Below are 19,245 nucleotides of genomic sequence, written 5' to 3' on the forward strand. Positions count from 1 at the left end.
ATGAACAAGATAATTCAGAGAGTGCTGTAAGGAAAATAACACAGGGTGATATACTGTACAGTGATTGGAGGTAGAAAAGGGTGAGTTACTTTACATTGGTTGTCTCATTCAGGAAGTGAGGGGGACAGTCTTTTGTATGCAGAATCAGAGAATTTCTGGCAGAGAAACCATTGAGCTTAGACCAGAAATAGTTTCTAGTTTCGGCATGTTTAAGGAAAGGGGGGGGGGGACATTATGGCTGATGTTAGAGGGTAAAGAGGAAAGTGGTATGAAATTACATTAGCAAAGTAGGCAGAGGCCAGATCATATAGGGCTTTGTCAGTCAGTATAAGGAATTGGATTTTATTATAAATCTAATGAGAAATCATTGGTGACTTTTAAGCAAGGGGGTTAATATAACCTAAATTATCATTCACTGGCTTTGTTTTACTTTAAAATAATATTTCTTGCAATGAAGGGAATACACTTTATTAGGGATAGCATACAGGCAGAGAGACCAATAAGGAGGACATGGCAATAGTCCCCAAGAGGGATAGCAGGGGCTTGTCTTAGGGTGGCTACAGAGTAAATAAAATGAAGACATGGATTTGAAGTACATTCTTGAAAGTAAAGCCATAGGAACTTCTTTATGCTTTGGACATAAAGGAAATAGATAATATATAGATTACATATAAAGTCGTGAGAATAGATGAGTTCCCCTAGTGAGATAATTTAGGACAAGAATAATGGGAAGTCTAGGACTGAGCCTTTTAACTCTTTAACATGACACACTTAAGTAGGGGATAAACCAGCGAGGATGCTAAGAATTATCCCTTCATTAATGATGCCTAAGATTTTGGCTTTCACAATTTGAACAGTAGAAAATAATAATAATACGGCCTTCAGTAAAATGAAAAACAAAAATGAACAGTGGCAACATTTACTTAGTGATATAGTGAAGACAGGTTTGTCATGAGAGTAATCAAAAGTTCTGTTTTAGTCACATTAACTTTGAGATTTCTACTTGAACTCCAAATGGAGATGTCAAATATGCAATTGGATATTGACTTAGATTGTTGTTCCCTCAGCCAGTTACTGAAACCCTAGAATGGGCAGAGAAATAACAGAGTACACTGTGATAAATTAGAGCTGTAGCCAGCGGGGAAGGTAAATAAAACATCCAATTTATAGGGATAATGAGAGTCTACCCCTGAATCTCTAGAGTTCTATTGCAGGATTTTCAGAAAGAATCACTTAAATAGTGCATGAGTTATCACAATATCCTTTAAACATCTGTGAAATCAGATATTCTGCAATACATGATAACAAGCCTATCACAAAGAGTACAGTGGGCCACTTTGATCACTTCTATTCAACCTAGTGCTGGAAATCCTAGCCAGAGCAATAGGCAAGAGAAAGAAGTAAAAGGCGTCCAAATTGGAAAGAAAGTAGATAAATTGTCCCTGTTTGCAGACCACAATGTCTTATATAGAGAAAACCTTAAAGACTCCACCAAAAAACCCTGTTAGAACTAATGAATTTAGTGAAGTTGCCTGATATAAAATCAACATACAAAAAAAATCAATAGCATTTGTATATACTAATAACCTAGGAATAAATTTACCCAAGGAAGTGAAAACTCTCTACACTGAAAACTATAAAAAGATTGATAAAAGAAATTGGAGACACAAATGAATGGAAAGATATCCTGTGTTTGTGGATTGGAAGAATAAATTTTGTTAAAAATGTCCATCTACCCAAAGTGATCTACAGATTCAATATAATCCCTATGAAAATACCAACAGCATTCTCCACAGAAATAGGAAAAAAAAATCCTAAAATTGTATGGAACCACAAAAGACCCCAAATAGCCAAAGCAATCTTGAGCTAAAAAAAATAAATAAATAAATAAATAAAAAGTTGAAGGCATCACACGACATGACTTCAAAGCTATAGTAACTAAAACAGCATGGTACTGGTATAAAAACAGACAAATAGACCAATGGGACAGAGAAGAGAGCCCAGAAACAAATCCACACATTTACAGCCAACTGATTTTTGACAAATGTGCCAAGAACACAAAATGAGGAAAGGGTAGTCCACAATAAATGGTGCTCAGAAAACTGGATTCTTACATGCAGAAAAATAAAATTAGGCTCTTCCCACCTTATATAAAACTGAAGTCAAAATGAATTAAAAACTTAAATTTAAGACCAAAAACCATGAAAATACTACATGAATCATAGAAAAAAGCTCCATGACATTGGTCTGGGAAAGGAATTTTTTGGATAAGACCTTAAAAGCACTGTCAACAAAAGCAAAAATAGCCAAATGAGATTACATTAAAGTAAAGAGCTCCTGCACAGCAAATGAAACAATAAAAAAGTAAAGAGACAACCTACAGAATGGGAGAACATGTCTGCAAACTAGACATCTGGTAAGGGGTTAATGTTCAAAATATATAGGGAACTCAAACAATTCAATAGCAAAAAAAAACAACCCTTTTAAAAAATGGGAAAAAGAACTGAATAGACATTTCTCAAAAGAAGACATACAAATGGCCTTAATTAGGATTGTTATATACTCTTGTTGAATTGATCCTTTTATCATTACATAATAACCATCTTTATCTTTTTTATCATTGCTGACTTAAAGTGTTATTTTACCTGATATAAGAATAGCTACTCCTGGTTGCTTTTGGTTTGTATTTGCACAAAAAAATTTTTACCATCCCTTTACCTTGTGTCTATGGGGATTTTTGCAAGTTAAATGGGTGTCTTGGAGACAGTATATATTTGGGTTTTGTTTTTTTATCCATTCATGCAATCTACATCTTTTGGTGGGGCATTAAGATTGTCCACATTCAATGTTAGTATCAATATATGGGATGTTATTCTGGTCATCATTTTGACTGTTACCTAGTTGCTTTGTTCTCTTCCTTGTGTTACTGTTTTACAAGAGCTGTGCACTTTAACTTTTGAAGCTGTGAGTTTTAATGTTTGTGTGGTTTTACACTGGTGGGTATCAATTGTTTGCTCCATGTATGGAACTTTTAAGCATTTCTTATAGGGCAGGTCTAGGTCTAGGACAAATTCCCTTAGTGTTTGCTTGTCTGAGAAAGACTTTACCTCTCCTTCATTTATAAAACTTAGTTTTGCAGGATGCAAAATTCTTGACTGGTAGTTACTGTGTTGAAGGGGACTAAATATAGGACCCTTGTTCCTTTCTGGCTTGTAAAGTTTCTGTTGAGAAGTCTGCTGTTAGTCTGATGGGTTTGCCTTTGTAAGTCACATGATATCTTCACCTCACAGCTTGCAAGAGTTCCTCTTGAATGTTGACTTTGGACAGTCTAATGACTATGTGCCTTGATGATGCTCTTTTTGCAATGAATCTCCCAGGTGTTTGTTGAGCTTCTTGTATTAGGATGTCTAAATCTTTAGTAAGACCAGGGATGATTTCCACAATTATTCCCTCAAATAGGCTTTCTAGGCCTTTTGATTTTTCTTCTTCACCCTCAGGGATGCCTGATGCTTATATTTGTCCGGTCAGTGAAAAAAGAATTAGGTTTAACAATAACTCTATCTAATTCCTTTTAGCAAGAAATTTTTGATAACTTTTTAAATATTCTTGTTTATATTCTTCATTCCTCTAAGATGTCTCAAAAACATTACGAAATTAATTAGAGAAATAAAGAAAAATAAAACAACAATAATGTTTCCTGTATTTGTGGTCATCAGGAATGTCAAGGGACCATATCCCTTTCAGATTCAATATATTAATATTTGATACAATATGTTTGAATACATGAGATGGAAGAAAGCACTGACATTTTTTCCTTTTTCCTATAAGGTTTGTAAGCCTATGAACAAGAGTTTTCACATTTCTAGAGCAAAATAAATATTCTCATATTAATGTATTTTTATAAGTGAATTGCTTTCATCTAGTATTCATGGTTTCAGAAATTATTTACTATGATATTTATATCAAACAATATCTAAAAATTATTCAAGAAAAATATGTGCTATTATATTAGATGTTACTCTGAGATCTGCCCAGATTATAGGCAAGTCACACAGTAATTGAGTCTCCAGGGATAATACAGAGCATCTCTTTTAGGAATCAGGGCAGCTGGGTGATAATAGGAGAGAAGTATGCTAAAACCTCTGCGCTTCTGGTCACAAGAAACATTACTGGCATAAACAAAGAACAACAGGACTTTAGCATGTGAGTCCTTTAGGGATATTTAGATTAAAGCTTCAATTTTTTAGATGCTATGCCTCTGTATTAATAGGCAGAGTAACTGGGCCAGTACTAATGAAAAAGAATCTAGATAGAAACACATTTTGGGGGATCAGTTAAAGTAAGGATGGATTTCATATTTGGAGCTTCCTGGTTATTCATGTTTCAACATGAATTGAAATTTGGTTGGTTTGCAGTTATGGGTTTGGTTGGCATAAGGTAGATTTTGTAGTAGGGAGGAAGCAACACAGAAATCTTACAGAAGCAGGTCCAGGTCCACTCCATCCCTCAGATCAGAGAAAATAACTTGAAGTCTTAGATGAATGGAGTTAGGATCAATGACTCCTTCTTCACTGGCTGGTTTAGCAGCAGAACCAGGGCCAGGGAAAAGGCAGTGAAGGTTCGGCTATTTAGTGTTGACTTATTCATCTGTTTTTAAAGTGAATTATAAATGAATAAATTTCTCACTTTACACATCATCAAGATGTGGCATTATCTTACATACACACACACACACACATAAACCTTTATATAGCTTATTGGAAAATGTATAAAGATGCTTGCAATTCTTATTCCAAAATTTAAAAAATCAAGTTCATAAAGTTCTTTAATGTAACTACAATATAGCTTACAACCTTCCACTAACTATAAATGAAAGTAGTTACTAGTTGAGGCTGTATACCTTCCATACTCATTTTCTGATAATAATCATAATAACAATAGTAAGTAACACTTATGGAAAACTCACCATGACCACAGACACTATTCTAAGCATTTAACATGTATTAACCCTATTATTCCTCATAACAAAGTTATGAATTAGAAACTACTGTATTCTCCATTTTATAGATGAAGAATCTGATACACAAAGTGGCCAAATAATTTATCCAAGATCACACAGCTAGTAAGTGATACAGCCAGAACATTGATTCAGAAAAAATAATTCCAGAGCATTATGGTAACAATCTTTTTACATTAAAAACAAAAAACCAACTTATTTTAAATATTCACTAGGGATAGATTAATTGGATTATTTAATTTAAAAACAAGGTATATCATGGCCTGTAATGCTGTTATGGAAAGGGAAAAGGAAGATGAATAAGCAATTGGAATAAGGTATATATTTCTAAATAACATTCAGCAAGCACATGAAAAAAAGGAAAATACAAGTAAGTATTTAGGAGAAGATTTTTTAGACACAGAAAATTGGCCTGACATTCAAATTATTTTAAAGTTAGTAAAATTGTTTCTAATTATTTACCCTTTTGTGTTTCATATACTTATAATCTTTATTGCATTGATATATTATTATAAGATATGGGAAAATCCTTTAGATGCCTGTTTATTTGGTTTTTCCTACTATATATTTTCTTGCATTTTGATTTTCAAACACTATGTCTCAAAGTAAAAATGTTTATATTGATATAAGCAATTATAGTCTTCCTGATCTGGTAAATACGATATTCTGTATTCTTTTTTGAGAAAATTCTTATTTTCCATTTTCTGATCTTGTTTCTTTCCTCATCAAGTCCTATGCCTTATTTTTAATTTCACATTGAAAGTAAAATTCATAGGACATTGCCCGTCACAAAATAAGCTCCTAGTAGATATTACTTATTACTTGATAGTTGCTATCTGTGAAAGAAACCTTGGGTAACCAGGGCAACTGCTGGATCTGTTCACTATATTGCCACTAGAGGGAGTGCTAAATATGCTTTGTGCATCATGATAATTGACACATTTAGGCAGGTGTAGGAGCTCAATGGGAAGAAGCAAAATAAGGAAATGGTGAGAACACAATGGAGTGAAGGATGCCAGTGCCAAGGAAGCAAGAAGGAGACTTTGGTGGGGAGAATCCGCTGTGTTTTATGGGCAATCAGTAGTGTCAAAAATAGAGACATGTATTAGGAATAGCAGAGTATAACAAAAGACTACATCTTCTAGGAATAAAAGCCTGCCCCTTTCTCTCCACTTTTAAATTACTGATTCAGATAATATTAATGAAATTTGAAGACTTTCAGCCTGGGTGCATGATTTATATGCTTTAATGTTTGCTCTCTATCAGCTTTATTTGAATTATTCTTCTTGCTTCGACCTTGCCCAACAAAATAATAGAAATTCCCAGGAGTGCTTGGCAGAATATGCCAATAAAAAACACATTTTTTTTTCTTAGCAATAGATACCTTTCATCACCAGGAATGTTCATAATCACCTATGCATTCACATGGCCAAAAAATATTTTCAAGGAGTGGTTGACCACTGTTATTTCCTGCACCATCCTGGAGAAGTACAAAAGAAACAAGTTACCTTACAGTAGTGCTTCTCAATTTATTAAAGACTTATTAAACCACAGATTGCTGAGCCCACTCGTAGAGTTTCTGATTCAGGAAGTCTGGAGCAAAGACTGAGAATTTACATTTTAACATGTTCCCAGTAATGGTAATGATGCTGCTAGTCAGTAAATCCTATTTTTTGTACTACCACCCTTCAGGCTCTTCTGTGTCAAGCAGTTCAATCAATTAAAGCAGCAGTCTAATGGAGCTCAATCGTAGGTTTACTTTTAACAATTGTCAGGGGCACAAGAACTCTAAATCATGCTCTTTATTTAATAGACGAGGGTCATTGGTCATAGGGTTGAGATGGAAAGTGTAGCAGAAAATTATCAGTCAATAACCATTATTTTTCAAAGGACTCAGAACACATGCCCTATAATTATGAATCAATTGTATCTTCTTCACATAGAAAAGGCTACACATTATACTGAATTAACCCCATGGGGCACCAATGCCCAATTGTTAGCTGAACTGTTAAGTTTACCTTTCAATTATTTTTCCCTAATTTCAAAAAAAGAAATATTTTCTTTCTCCATTTTAAGTAAAAGGTCTTTGACATTGTGGCGTTTCTGCATCACTGCTGCTTTCTCCACTCTAATTAAAATAATCTGAAAGTATTATGCACAGTATACTTATGAATTTTTTACAATCATAATTCTCAGTGATATTCTTAGCAAGCATTTAATAAGTTTGTATAATTATCTTGAAAACTCAGTGTGTGTTTTTGTCATTATTTAATAGTGTTTTATATTGTCTTTGTTTATTTGATTTTTAAAACACACTTGAAGCTCTGACTCGGGGGGATGGGAGGGACATGGGCAATATATATAACCTGAACTTTTGTACTCCCATGATAAGCTGAAATAAAAAACAATTTGATTGTCACTGAGTTTCATGCTTCCCCAACACACAAGCCCATGGTTCATTTTAATCTTATATTTCATATTCTGGACTGCTTTTGGTCCTATTTTTTTCTTTCTTTTTTTTTTAATGATCTACAATACCTTTTTTATTTTTTCTTACACATTTTTCACTTTTACCTAACATTGTTCACATTGAAACTCCTTTAACCAATTCTTCATGAGTTTAGGAACAAAATAAAAATGAAGATGGCACCAGTGTTTCAAATGTTTCCCCCTCAAATTTAATCAATTTGGTGGAGAGAAATAGCTGTCAAATTATTAATTTGTATCCTGTACCAAACAGAATTATTTGGCAGAGTCCATTAATTTTCATCTATTTTTTCCTAACATTGAGAATACAGCTGTTTCTCCTACTTTGATCAAATTGGTCAATCAATTTGCAAGTAAAATAATGTGTGTAGGGCAAGACCTTATTCTAGTGCTAAATCATTGAAACATGTTGTTTTCAATTTCTGTTTTCTAAGATAAACTCCAAGCCATGATCTCTAAATTCTAAATATTAATTCTCTAGTTCTATTAACAATTATTTCTAAAATGTAAATTTTTAATCACAAAGCCTAGAAGTTAGAAAAAAATATTTTATGTTACTACATATTTATTTATCAAGCTATATTTATTTTTACTTTATAGCCTAGCAATCTGCTCTGTGGAAAGTAATATTGATTAATTCATTTCATCACATATAATTACTTGATTTTTTCATATAAAATTACTTGGTTTATCCTATCTTGTGAATACTTCTTCTCAACAAATACAAAAGTAATAAATAACACACTATGGAAGTTATTTTTAATTATGCAGCAGGTTATTTTATTTAGTTAACTTTATAATTTATTTTGAAATAATTTAAAACTTTCAGAAAGATTTTAAGAACTGTACAAATCTTCCCATGTGCTCTTATTCCCTGATTGTTAACATTTTACCCTCTCTCTCCCTCCCATCTCTCTTTCTCTCTTTCTTCCCCCCCCCCCCCCCCCACCGACATACCCATGATCGAGCTGGAGCTGTTAACATATTATCCATTATTCCCAAATACACTGATGTGTATTTCCCATAAACAAGGATGCTCTTATAAATTACATTACTTCAGTCTTCCCAATCAGGAAATCAACATCAATAGCACACTGCCATTCAGGTCACAGAACCCAACTATTAATAAAAGTCATGCATTGCATTAGGTTATCATGTCTCCTCAGTCTTCAATCTTGAACAATTCTTCAGTCTTTTCCTGTTTTTCATGATGCAGACAGTTGTAATGGGTACCAGCATTTCATTATGTAAAATGACCATCAGTCAGAGTCCATCCAGTGTTTCTTCTTGACCAAGCTCAGGCCACATATCCTGCACTGGAACATCATTCAGGTTATGTGCTTTTCTCAGGGCATCACTTCAGGAGGCAAATCATGTTGACCCATCCCCTTGCTGGTTATGTTAACTTCAATTATCCAGCCAAGTAGTTGTCTGCCACATTTCTCTACCAAAGAGTGATGGTTTCCGTTTTTGATTATTGTGTGGGATGGCACTGTAAAACTATGCCAATATCCTTTTCCTAATTAAACGTATCCTACAGCCTTAGCATCCACTAGCAATTCCTGAATAATCATCACTATCATGGGTGGCAAACAGTCAAACAAATTTTAATGGTCAAATTTTCCCAGATTTGGTCAGTAGAATTTGTTTCAGGATGGCTCGTATGTCCTTTTGGCATGTTCTCATCTTCCTTGAACATTTCTTTATTTTGGGCATAAAATATTCCAGGTTCATCTTGTACTTTCCCTGACACTGCTCTAGAGTCAACCACTTTTCTAAGGAGCCCCGATCCTTTTCAGTCGAGGATGATATACAGAAAAAAATCTTAGCATTCAGGGTGCTTATTGCTAATGAGGCAAAGTTGCTCCTAGGCCCTCTCAGTAGGGACAAGTAAGAAAACAAACACACACACGCACACACATATATATACACACATACACATACACACACATATGTACTAGAAAACATCTGTTCACATCTCTACCTCCAATTTTGATTCACTACCTCTGGATTATTTTTATATTTGCAAATTCCTTCCTGGTACCCATTACTCTCAGTATGTTTACTTGTTTATCTCCTGCCACTCCACTGATACCTCCTTACTTGTCAGGCACTCTGCAGCCTCTCTTGACACTAATGCCACCACCACCTCCACCTGCAGTCACCTCCGCTGCCACTTTCTTGTCTTTAGGACTTGTAGTCACCTCCCCTAGCCATCTCCACCCCCACCCTACTACTGCTTTCTCAGCCGTTAGGATGCTGTCATCTCTGTGTACTCCTCCCCCTCACTCCTTTTAGAAATTTGACAGGCACTTTATTTTAATCTTCTATACAGCAAAGAATAATGGCTTATTGTGAAAAGTAACCTTACATTGTGTAGTGCCAAGGCAAAAGTTATTTCAGGAGACTGAAAAATTAAAGATGATTTAAAGATGATAAAAACAGCTAGAGTTCAAATGACATTAGAAACTATGACATTCGGTTTCTACCCCTAACACCTCCAAAGTTAGCAATTATCTTGTTATTCTATTCCATGTGCACACTACATTGATTGCCTGTCAACAGCATTCAACATTGCTAACCACTCCTTCTTGGAAAAACTCCTCTCCATTGCTTTCTATGCCACTACTTTTGAAGTGTAAAAAAATCAGGACTTTTTCCAACACGGTACAACATCATCAGGAAGTTGACAACATGTTGGGAATGATAAAGTGATTCACATAAACTTAATTAATCCCAAGATGCAGGAGCTTGAAGTTAAAGTAGATAAAGGAAGACATATCCTTCTAAATATCCCTTGATAGATTGAGAGGAACTCTGAGGATATGATTGAGTTTGTGTCAACTTAATTTGATATATATTTTTTCATCTTTAACTTTGAAACTTTGATGTCTATAAAGTTTATTTCTTGTAAATAACATATAGCTGGGACTGTCTTTTGTCAAGTTTGATCACCATCTCTTCTTTTGGCTAAGATGCTTAGTCCACTTGCATTTAATATACAGGTGTCCCAAAAATCACCACACATAGGGAATATGGGAAATTGTAGCTAAATATACCTTTAATTACAAAATATTACAAAATTTTTCCTTTGTATAGAGACTTTTGGGACACCCTGCAGTTATTCATATGTTCAGATTTACATCTATCCTTGGAGTTTAATTTCTGTTCATCACTGTCTTTGTTCCTCTTATCCTTTCTTCACTTTTTTGAGTAAATTGAGTATTTTTTCTTTTTAGAATTCTATTTTTATCTAATCTTTTTAGTTATATCACTTTGTGGGATTTGTTAGTACTTGCTCTTCAGATTATAAAACACATCTTTAATTATCACTAGCTGCCTTAAAAATATTCTATTTCTTCCAAATGATGTAAGAATCTTGTAACATTAGACATTTAAATACCATCCTCTCACCCTTTGAAATTTTGTCATATATTTTGCACCTACATACACTATAAACTCCACATTATATTCTTAGTATCCCTTATTTAAACAGTCTTTGAAAGATATATGTTTACTTATACACTCACACACACACACACACACACACAGAGAATGTTTTTTACAAGGTTCTCTGTATTTCATTCACATTCAACGTTCCTGAGGTTCTTCATTTCTACCTACAATTTCTGGTTTCTATCTGTGTCATTTCCTTTTAGCTTAAGGAATTTCCCTAGCATATTTTGCAGTGTATGTCTTCTGGAGACAAAATCAGTTTTTGTTGGTCTAAAAAGTATCTTTATATTGCCTTCATTTCTGAAATATTCTGTTTGATGTGCAATTCTAGGTTAATAGGGCTTTATTTATTTATCTTTTCACACATCAAAGATATTCTACCATCTTCTGACCTTCATTTGTTCTGATGAGGCCAGCCATAATTCACATTGTTGTTCCCTGTCTATATTGTACCTTTCTATTTTGACTTCTTTGAAAACCTTGTTTTCATCTTCATTTGTAGCAATTTTTCTATGATGTCCCTAGAGCTGGTTCTTTTTTTATTTACGCCATTTGGGATTTTCTAAACATCTTGGATCTGTGTCTGATTCATTTTATTAAGTTCGAAAAATTCTTAGCTGCTTTGCATTCAAATACTTCTTTTGTGCTATTTCTTTTTCTTTCTGGGCCTTTAATCATATGCATGCTGGATTTTGTGATATTCTCCTATAGTTCTCAAACATACTGTTTATTCATTCACTGACTTCTTTGCTTTATGTTTTAGTTTGAATCATTTATATTGACCTGTCTTCAAATTGACTGAATATTTCTCATACTTTGCTTACTATATTGATAAGCCCATAAAAATCATTTTTGGTATTATATTTCTTATTTCTAGCATTTTAATTTGCTTTTTTTAAATAATTTCCATCACTCTGTTGTTTCCATGCATGATGGCCACTATTTCTACTAGATCCTTTAACACATTTATCATAGTTAGGCTAAATTGCTTACAGTATCTGGTAACACTAACATTTGGTCCATTTCTGAATCTGTCTTTATTGACTTTTTTGTCTCTTGACAAAGCATATTTTCTTCCTACTTCAAATTTCTCATACTTTTTGAGTGTCAAAATGTGATATAATATTAAAGGTTAAGGTAAATAATATTTATGCCCTGAGGCAGGCATGTCTCTTTTTCTAGGCTATAAATTTATGTGTATGTGGCACAGGATGGGTAACTAAAGCTAGTTTATATAGAGCTAGGATTAGCCTTTGTGGCAGCTTTAGTTAGATTCATTGTATAACAGACTTCAAATTACTTTTGAATAGTCTGATTCTAACAGAATCAGAACTTTCCCCTAGACAGGGCTTCGGTTCTTTATTTCTCCTCCCTTTCCCTCAGCCTTCAACAGATCTGTGCACTTGCACTTTAGGGAGATCTCTATCTGTTATCTTGACTTCCCAGCCCCAAACTTGACTGGCCACCCCAGCAATTGCCAGCAGCTGCCTCATACTCAGTGTAAGATATGGAATGCCTGGATAATTCCTCTAAACTCTCTTATTCCACTCTCGGCCTTACATGATCTTCTATTAGTTTATTAGTGTTACTATAACTACCACAAATTTAAGTGACTTAAAACAATACAAATTTATTACTTTACAGTTCTAAAGATCATATACCAGTAGACCTCTGAAATAGGTCTCACTGGGATAAAACTAAGATGTTAGCAGGGCTACATTTCTTCTTGAGGCATTAGGGGATAATCTATTTCTTGCCTTTTTTAGCTTCTAGAGACCACCTGCATTTCTTACCCCATAAACTCCTTTCATCTTCAAACCCAGAAATTACATTAATACAAACCTCTGCTTGTCCCATCTCATTCTCAGACTCTGACACTCCTACCTCCTCTTTCATTTATAAGGACTCTTGTGATTACATTGGAAACACCTGGATAATCCAGGCTACCTTCCCCATCTCAATATCCTAAACTTAATCATATCTGCAAAGTCTCTTTTGCTATGCAAGGTAATATATTCACAGGTTCTGAAGATTAGGGCTTGGGCATGTTTGGGAGACCATTATTCTGCCAACTATAGGCCCTCTGTGCCTGCACTTCAGGAAAGTCTCTCTCAGCTTTCTGGCTCTTCCCCAAGCCACAAAAGTCCTGCTGCAGCATATTCAGGATAAAATTCAAGGTGCCTATGGGATTTTTCTTTTCCTTTTTTTTTTATTTTTTTAATTGATACATAATAATTGTGATCAAAACAGGGTAATTGGGACATGATTCACCTCAAACATTTATCATTGCTTTATGTTGGGAACATCTGAAAACTTCTAGCTATTTTGAAATACAATAAATTATTGTTAACTATAGTTGCCCTATTGCACCTTTGAACACTAGGCCTCTGGGTTTTTCAATTCTCATGCCTGATCTTAGATTTCATTAAGTCCCACATACCTCAGGGGGTTCTCTCTCAACTCTCCTGCCACTCTCCATTTGCACATGGCCACTGCTTCATACTCAGTATAAAATCCAGAATGCCTATAAGGTTCCTCTCTATTCATTTGTGCAGCCCTTATATTTCACAGGCAATGAATGTATTCCTGGACCACATTGGGGCATCTCTGTCAACTGTTCTGTGACATCACCAGCCACAGGAAGCCACCGCTTCACTCTCTCTCAAGGCCCATAGTGCTCATGCAGCCTCAGCTTCAGCCCATCTGACACACATGTACCCTAGAAAGCCTTTCAATTCTCCTGCCTCTCATCTTTTCTATGTTCACTTGGCTAAGGCCCACTGCAAAGAGTTGTGGGTGTGTGCAGATTCTTTTTGGTCTTAGGCATGGTTCACCAACATGCCAGCGCACACCCAGTATTTCAAAAGGTTCATCTGTTATCCTCATCCCTCCTTGATGGCAGTGTATTCCTCCTCTTGCCTCTACACTAACAATGAAAGCAGAATGAGTCAATTTTTTCCTAAGAGGGACCTGTCACCTTCTGAATTTTAGTTTATTAGGTTAGTGTGTGAGCTCACTTCTCTGGTGATAATTTAAAAACTAATTTTTTTTAGGTTTTTCTAGTCTATCTCATCAGTAGAGTGGAGGAAATATTCTGCTGTGTCTTTATACATACATTCTAAGTGGAAGTAGAAGTTTTTCAGTTTAAATGGAACCTGAAAGGCAGAACAAACTCATCTAATATGTGGGTTAAAATTGGGGCTTGTCCAGGATTATTTTAAACTCCAGTGCAAAAACCATCTGCACCTCAGAATAAATTACTACCTTAACATTTGATATAATATTTTATCCTCATAAGTGGTTATTAAATTATGGGATGAAAGGTGAAGGAAAGACTAAATTTACACAATATTGATTCTGCTTATCCACTGAATAATACCTTTAAATCTAAAGAAACTTTTAGCTTTCTTAGCTGAGCTTTAAAGCCTTTGTCTTTGGCATTTGTGATTGGAAGTTCCAGATGGAAAGCCTGGCATTATTTATAGTTTCTGAGAGTAATTATAATAAGTCTCAAAATTTTTCTAACACATGAGAAGGAAGAGCTCTGAAAGCTGATGTAAAAGCATTATCAATTGACATGAACATTTTCTTAAAATCAAAGCTTTTACAGGAAGGAGATATCAAGTCTTTGATCAAGATATTGGGAGTGTTCAGAGATATGCATTTTACTTTATCTGAGAAAGAACCCCTGGAGGGCAGACTTCCATGGCAGCTAAAGCAAGGGAGCAGCACTGAGACTGCTCATAGAGACCACATGCCATTTGTAACTGCGGATAATCGTTGCAACTGCATTGCCAGAAAATGATGGCTGGACCATACCACAGAGATGTTATAATATTGACAAGACTATGAGGTAGAATAGTGAAAAAGACTATTGCAAAGAGGCTCTCAAGGCTTAGGAGCAGCTATTTGCAGCATTAAAATAGTGAATGCGTTGGGGTGTTGGACTAGCAGCTGAGCAGCAACCAAATGAGTATTCAATAACAGTGGAGAGCATCCCAAGTGTACACAAATTTTAACCAACAGAAAAAAGAAAAACCTTCACAGGTGTTAAAAACATGAGAGGCTTTTGCAAAGTTCTCTATAGAGAGCTGCCATTTTGCAGAGAAGGAAGTGCCAGGTTTAACGAGAACAAATAATATGGGAATACTTATACTAAAACAGTGTTTAAAAAAAAAAAACTCCTGTGGCACAGGAGATCTGCAGGAATCCTCATAACCTTCCCCTCTGCAATTCTCCCTGTTGGTAAGAAAGGAAGAGAAGGACGTAGCATTGGCTGCTCTTAGCAAACAGTCCAGGACAGAAGAACCCATAAGGGTAGACTCAACTCAGAGCTGGAGTGTGGGAGTTGACACTCATATAACATAATTCAAGTTCATTATGCTGAAAACTTATGCGGAGTAAAGACAGTTAGGAGCCTCCCTCCTAGAAAAGCTCTCAGAGAAGACACGCAGCTCTGACAGGAAATTAATTCTACTAACGTGCTCCTAAGGTGGCAGATGGTCACAAACAAGATAGTTGTGACAAATCAACAAATTACCTCCTGGGACATCGCAAATTAGCATGCCTTGAAGCTGACCCAGGAAAAGTTCTAGCATTGTGACTCTATGCTGCCAAGGACTGAATGATTGGAGCATGATCCAAGATATAGCTGAAGATATCCCCTAGCAAAGAGGTTAGACAACACTTCGTACAAAATGCTCAAGAGACTAAATTCCACAGCTTGATAAAACTTTGCTTTTGGGAAAGATGGAATTTTTTTTTTTTTTTGAGACAGAGTCTCACTGTTGCCCAGGCTACAGTGAGTGCCGTGGTGTCAGCCTAGCTCACAGCAACCTCAAACTCCTTGGCTCAAGCGATCCTTCTGCCTCAGCCTCCCGAGTAGCTGGGACTACAGGCATGTGCCACTATGCCCGGCTAATTTTTTCTCTCTATATATTTTTAGCTGGCCAGATAATTTCTTTCTATTTTTAGTAGAGACGGGGATCTCGCTCTTCCTCAGGCTAATCTCGAACTCCTGACCTCAAGCAATCCTCCCGCCTCGGCCTCCCAGAGTGCTAAGATTACAGGCATGAGCCACCGTGCCCAGCCTGAAAGATGGATATTACTTGACAAATTTCACCATAATAATAATTGAGGCTGGGCACAGTGGCTCATGCCTGTAATCCTAGCACTCTGGGAGGCCCAGGCTGGAGGATTGCTTGAGCTCAGGAGTTTGAGACCAGCCTGAGAAGAGTGAGATGCTATCTCTACTAAAAATAGAAAAATTAGCTAGGTGTCATGGCATGTGCCTGTACTCCCAGCTACTTCAGAGGCTGAGGCAGGAGGATGGCTTGAGCCCAGGAGTTTGAGGTTGCAGCGAGCTACGATGATGCCACTGCACTGTACCAGGGTGACAGAGCAAGATTCTCTGTCTCAAAAAAAAAAAAATTGAGCTGCAATGAGCAATGATGAACTAATTAAGCCCTGCTCAAGAAGGATAGAAAAAAATGAAGTGTATATAAGAGATAATCCTTCCTCGACACGTGTTGCCTACTCACATCTTTTAAGGCAGAGACCTCAGAGTCAGAGGATGAAAGAGTATTCCATCAAAGGGTATGTAAATCCAGAATGCAGGATTAAGGAAAGTAATATTTGGGACAAAAGATGGAAAAGATGCGATAAAGCAGTGACTCTCAAACTTTAATATTTTGGTGAATTACCTAAGAATCTTTTTAAAAATGCAGATTCTGATTCTGCATTTCTCACATTCTCCCAAGTCATGCGGATGCTGCTGTCCAAAGACCACATTATAGGGAGCATGATGATAGAGACCCACGTAGAAAAAATAACCCCATATACAGTGAAATATGATAAATAGGGAGGATAAACCTAAACCTCACACTACTAATTTTCAGTTTTGTTTTGTTTTTAAAGAAGGCAGTATCTCCAAAGTCCATGATTCCTTCCTGGCTTAGTTTTTACTATTAATATCCTGCTGCTTTAGTCTGTGCCCTTGGAACACAAACAGCCAGTCCTCTTCATTCCCACAAGGTATCCCTAATACTCAAGCTTCTCTGAGACTGTAACAAGAACAGAAAAACAAGCATCACATGTACTCACCAGAAAATTGGTTTCCCTGATCATCACCTAAATACAAATCTGGGAACGACACCAATTGGACATCAGACTGAGGTGGGGGGTGGGGGAGGGGATGGGGGTATGCCTACACAATGAGTGCATTGCGCACCGTTTGGGGAGTGGTAACACTTGAAGGTGCTGACTCGGGAAAGGGGGGGTGGGGAAAAAAATATGAAACTGTTGTTTTTAACTTGCATTGTTCACTTAATAATTTAAAAAAAATAAAAAAATAAAAAAATAAAAGAAATGTAAAAAAAAAAAAAAAAAAAAAGAACAGGAATAGATGTGACTGTAACCTCTCTGCTACCACTATCAGGTTGGGGCCAAAGTATTACACTCTGGGTGTTGAGTTGAACAGGTTTTTGCATACAAATTATATAAATGAACATAAAACAGTAAAATATTTATTCTGATTCTTATTAAATTTATTAAATAAATTCTTCCTAGACAGTGACAAGTTTAATATCAAAACTTGATCAAAAATAGCATATATGACATGTAGTAAGTTCCTCCAAAAGACTGGATTTGTACAAAGTGGAATATTGTTCCTGATCTTATAAATTATATAGATATATGTTAACCTGTCATAGATGCCAACATGCACCTGAATGTAAAGGTGGCTCCTCCAGATGCTACTTTCAGCAGGTGCATCAAAAGGCTGCAGGTTTTCCCCAGACTGTTCCTTGAGCAGGTGTTATTAGACAACATCTGCTATTTTCCTGCTCATAAACCTTTAATTGAAGTCCTCTCCCCACTAACAGTCTAGTTAGCTGACACTCATTTAGGTCAGGTTTGTTTGAAGCCCTAAAAAAAAGAAACATACACCTGCTTAAGATTCAAAGCCATTCCTGCTGAGAAATAGTAAGTAACAAGGCAACTATCATAATTGTAACCTTTAAAGAGGATGCCTTCTTTAAGTTTTGGGTTTTTTTGTTTTTTTTTTTTTGGTTTGTTTGCAATCGAATAGTCTTTTGTAAACTGGTCTTCTCTGCAAAAATAACGGATAGGCAGCCTCATGCACTGTAATAATACAGGCTGGAAAATCAGTGAGCTTTTATCACCCACTATGAAATATTCTCTGTAATTTAGGTTAGAGCAAGATTCCCAGACTTTATAATTTATGGACCAATACAATTTAAAAATAAATAAAAATTGAGGAACTGGCATGGGGTTGCCAGCTTTTATTTCACCAATTATATCCTTTTTATTTATTTATTTATTTTTTATTTCAGCTTATTATGGGGGTACAAAAGTTCAGGTTATATATATTGCCCATGTACCGCCCATCACCCCGAGTCAGAGCTTCAAGCGTGTCCATTCCCCAGACAGTGCGCATCACACTCATCATGTAGTTATACCCCTATCCCCTCCCCCCACCCCCCATCCCCCATCCTCCTAAGTCAGAACATTCAAGCGTGACCATTCCCCAGACAGTACACATCGCACTCATCATGTACGTATACACCCATCCCCTCCCCCCTCCCCCCACCTCAGTCTGATATCTAATTGATGTTATTCCCAAATGTGCACTTAGGTGATGATCAGGGAAACCAGTTTGCTGGTGAGTACATGGGATGCTTGTTTTTCCATTCTTGGGATACTTCACTTAATAGAATGGGTTCCAACTCTCTCCAGGAGAACAAAAGGGATTCTATATCACTGTTATTTCTTATAGCTGAGTAATATTCCATGGTATACAAAAATATGGAACGCTTCACGAATTTGCATGTCATCCTTGCGCAGGGGCCGTGCTAATCTTCTCTGTATCGTTTCAATTTTTAGTATATGTGCTGCCAAAGCGAGCACAATTATATTCTTTTTAAAACAGAAAAAAAAAAAAAATAGTCTCAAAGTCTCAACCACTATCTGCTATCACCATAATTTCATGAAAAATTAGTTTACAGTAAAATATTGTAAATAGAAGGGATATTCTTTCAGAATAAAAGCAATATGTAAGCAGAATAAATTTAACTTTATAGAAACTTTACTTTCTATTGTTTTTCTCCTTTTCACCATGGTTCCTACACTTATATTAACTCTCAAGCCAACCAATTTCCTCTTTTTTTATTTCTTTTGTTTCCTTGCCCTTCTATACCCCCCATAATTTAGGATCTGAGCATTTGGCTAAGGTTTATCAGCTAATGGTGAGGAATTCAACCATAGAC

General features: G+C 35.9%; 1 non-coding gene across 1 annotated transcript; it reads right to left on the reverse strand.

Moving 5' to 3' along the window:
* Window positions 1-18,778: 18,778 nt before the first annotated feature.
* LOC138388752 (U6 spliceosomal RNA) lies at window positions 18,779-18,886 on the reverse strand. Its single transcript, XR_011234242.1, has one exon. It is a non-coding gene; the product is annotated as a U6 spliceosomal RNA (small nuclear RNA).
* Between the last annotated feature and the right edge of the window lie 359 nt (window positions 18,887-19,245).

Source organism: Eulemur rufifrons, chromosome 7 (assembly GCF_041146395.1).
Source record: "Eulemur rufifrons isolate Redbay chromosome 7, OSU_ERuf_1, whole genome shotgun sequence".
NCBI lineage: Eukaryota > Metazoa > Chordata > Mammalia > Primates > Lemuridae > Eulemur > Eulemur rufifrons.